This window comes from Hyaena hyaena, unplaced genomic scaffold (genome assembly GCF_003009895.1).
Source record: "Hyaena hyaena isolate Hyena2069 unplaced genomic scaffold, ASM300989v1 scaffold_121, whole genome shotgun sequence".
Classification (NCBI taxonomy): Eukaryota; Metazoa; Chordata; class Mammalia; order Carnivora; family Hyaenidae; genus Hyaena; species Hyaena hyaena.
In genome coordinates, this window is record NW_024080753.1 from 1,865,387 (window position 1) to 1,869,392 (window position 4,006).

The window sequence follows — 4,006 nt, forward strand, 5'->3', positions numbered from 1 at the left end:
CCCCCCCCCCCCCCCCGCCTCTCCACTATTGGTTCTCTGTCTCTTTCTCAAAACAGATAATAAAGAAACTTAAAAAAGAAATTAAAACAATCGATATGCCAAAGTGGCACATCTTGGGGCAGCCTGCTCTTGACCCCTACAACTTCAAGATTTAAGTACTCCCGTTCCCTGGGAAAGCCCCGTTTACAATACAGAGACACCCCTCTTGCCGCGGTCAGTTACCAGAGAGGCATCCATAAAAGACTCCATGCATTTGCTGCTGAAAAAGGACATAAAGTCTCCAGGGAAAAATTACAGTTACTTCTAGACCTTGTTCATTATCTGGGTCATAGTCTAAACCAGCTGTCTCTAAAAAGACTCAGAGTAATCCAGGAACTTTCTAGACCCACAACGAAGCCACTGCTCTGCAGCCTCCTAGGCCTGGCTGCATATTGTTTTTTCTCTACCAGCTTTTGTACTCTATGAACTTACTAAACTCTCCATCCCTGAACCCCTTCCTCGGGAAGGGGCTTCTGGGTGGCCCGGTCGGTGAAGCATCCGACTTCGGCTCAGGTCATGATCTCACGGTTCATGGGTTCGAGCCCCACGTCGGGCTCTGTGCTGACAGCTTGGAGCCTGGAGCTGCTTCAGATTCTGTGTCTCCCTCTCTCTCTGCCCCTCCCTTGCTCACTCTGTCTCTCTCTATTTCTCAATAAATAAATGTTAAAAAAAAAAAAAGTTGAGAAGTTAATTGACTCAGCATTTCTCTGCAAGTAGACTAACCTCCTATGAGATCCTTCTACCTCCTCATGTACTTCAGCGTAGCCACGCTCCTGCCTCCACCTGATGACGGTGAGCCCCGTGGACGCATCCCGGTTGACGAGACACCCCTTAAACTAATCCTCATAGATTCTTGTCCATTGGTGGGTCATACTTTAGAAATGAAAGATGGATTTGCCAAGCAGCTCCTGGGGGGCTCAGTCGGCTCAGTGTCCGACTTCGGCTCAGGTCATGATCTCACGGTGCCTGAATCCCAGCCCCGCGTCGGGCTCTGTGCTGACACCTCGGAGCCTAAAGGCTGCTTTGGATTCAGTGTCTCCCTCCCCCTCTGCCTGTCTTCCCTGCTCCCCACCCCCCACCCACGTTGCCTGTGCTCTGTCTGTGTCTCAAAAATAATAAACATTTAAAACAAACAAACAAACCCAAACCAACGGAATCGTCGAGTTGGCTGTGTTATTACTACCCAGTATGAGCTCCTCGAAAGGAGAAAGTTCCCACAAGCCAAATCAGCCCCTGAGCAGAGCTCTGCGCCTTTACCCAAGCGAGCCGGCTGCCAGGACAGGCCGTTCACATGTGCGCTGACAGCCGTGCGCCTCCGGGGTCACCCACGATTCGGGGCTGGCATAGAACCCCGGGCCCCAGGCAAGAAAGGGCCACAAGTAAACCGCCTTCTTGCTGCCCTTCTCTCCCTTTCCGAAGCTGCCGCCTCACAACGGAGGCCCCGTACAGGGATGCTGGGGTTTTCTGCCAACGAGGAGCTACGCACTCCGTGAAGTTCGCGGCCCGCGGGCAGGAAGTCCGTTCTGCTTCCTCGGAAAAACGGCCCCCCTTTCCCAGCCCGCGGCCGCCTCGCTGTCTCCGGACGGGGCCACCGTCGGCCGCAGCACCGGAGGAAGCGGGCGGGCAGACAGTGGCTGCGCACGAGACGAGCGGTCGGGGCTTTGGGGGCCCCAGGGCGGTTGCGTGGCTCTTCCCGGCTCCCTGGCGCACCTCGTTGTTGGCTTTGGCACTTATTCGCCCCCCACTGTAGTGCATTTAAGATGGCGCAGATGAGGAATAGGCATCGGTGGGGAGACTTCCGCCCAGTTGCAGAAACGGCCGCCAGCAGCGCCGGCCCGTCAGGTGCAGTGATGCTTTGTCTCCAGACGCCCCAGACCCTCTCCCGCTCTCCGCCTGCAGCTGGCCTTCACTCACCCGCCACTTCGTGTGGCTTATCAACACGTGCCGGGTCGCCCTGTGGTGTTCCCGGCGGCCTGAGGCCTCCCGCACCCTCACTCCGGCAGAATGTGCTCCCCTCTTGGGGTTTACCTCTGTCAGCCTGAGAGCAAAGACTCACCCAGCGGCAAAGGAGTGTTTCTTTGGGATCGGAGTTGCGGCTCTGAAAGCACAGATTCTGAGGATTATCAGAAAAGCGTCCCACAAGCAAGAGGTTGGCATGAGAAGGAGGAAAGGGGGTAAATACATGACTTGGATAAAAGAGAAAACAGGGGCTCCTGGGTGGCTTAGGTGGTTAAGTGACTCTTGATTTCATCCCAGGTTCCTGTGGGAGTTCGAGCCCTTCATCAGGCTCTTCACTGACAGTGTGGAGCCTGCTTGGGATTCTTTCTCCCTCTTTCTCTCTGCCCCTCCCCTGCTCACCTCCATCTCTCTCTCTATCTCTCCACCCCCCCCAAAGGAAAAACATTTTTAATAATTAAAAAAGATAAAAGAGGGGAGATACAGAATTTTTTTACCAGGGAGACTTTGGTGTCTTGGCTCCCCCGATATCCAAAGGTAGAGGTTTTAATAAACCCATTTAATAGGAGAAAGAGCATCTACGGAAGAATAAATGGAAGACAGGACAGTTTCAGATAAAGTTTATTTAAGCGCTTACTCATCCTGGTAATAAAGTTTAGTCTCCCTTCTGGCTGTAAACCTCCAAGAGAGGGAATTTACGGCAAATGTGTTTTTTAGGATGTCCTGCAAAGGAAGTTTAGATAAGTTTTTTCTCTGGCTGCTGTTGATTCTGTTTTTAGCTTAAAATCGCGCTTTTTCTTCCAATATTTTATTTAAATTCTAGTTAGTTGGGGCACCTAGGTGGCTCAGTCGGTTAAGCATCTGACTCTTGATTTTGGCTCAAGTCATGATCTCACAGTTAGTGGGACTGAGCCCAGCGTCAGGCTCTGTGCTGACAGTGCAGAGCCTGCTTGGGATTCTCTCTCTCTCTCTCTGTCCCTCTTCCATGTTGGCTCTCTCTCTCTCTCAAAATAAACAAATAAACATTTTAAAAAATAAACTGTAGGTAACATACAGTGCAATACTGGTTTTAGCTTAAAATCATCTTGATGTAGGGGACTTGGGTGGCTCAGTCAGTTAAACGTCCGACTCTGGCTCAGGTCATGATCTCACAGCTGTGGGTTCGAGCCCCGCGTCAGGCTCTGTGCTGACAGCTCAGAGCCTGGAGCTGCTTCCGATTCTGTGTCTCTCTCTCACTCTGCCCCTCCCCTACTCGTGTTCTGTCTGCCTCTCTCTCTCTCAAAAATAAATAAACGTTAAAAAAAGTTTTTTTAAGTCAACTTGATGCCATGAAGGTGCATTTTGAACCCCTTCAGATGCAAAAACATTCAGGTAACAAGACTTTTTCAAATGGCATTTCCTATCTCAGAGATTTTAGTCAACGCTGCACAGGTAATAAATATGCATCCAAGAGCCCTCACCCACACCCCAGTCTGCAATGAGGACTTTCGGAAAGTCGGCGACCAAATTGGTTTTGACCTTCAGCCCCACACATGCCACCAGGCAGACGCTTGGGACTAGAAGTTAAACTGGAATGAGGGTTTCCGGAGCAAAGAGTTGTCCTTACTCCTACCTCGGGTCTGTTAGGGGGTCTGCAAGAGTGCGTCCGGGAGAGCGCGGCCCCCGGGCTGCGTGGACAGCAGGCGTGAAGAGGGCTGAGGTCTCCTGTGAGCCCGCCCAGGATGTGTGTGCAGACGGGGAGGTGGGGTGAGCACTTGTCTTAAGGTCATGTTGCCCTATTGAGGGAATGACCCACCCACGGTGGTGTCACCAGGGCACCCACAGGGCTGTCCGACGCCCACAGGGCCGTCCTCCCGCCCACAGGGCCGTCCGCCCCGCCCACAGGGCCGTCCTCCCGCCCACAGGGCCGTCCGCCCCGCCCACAGGGCCGTCCTCCCCGCCCACAGGGTCGTCCGCCCCGCCCACAGGACCGTCCGCCCCGCCCACAGGGCCGTCCGCCCCGCCCACAGGG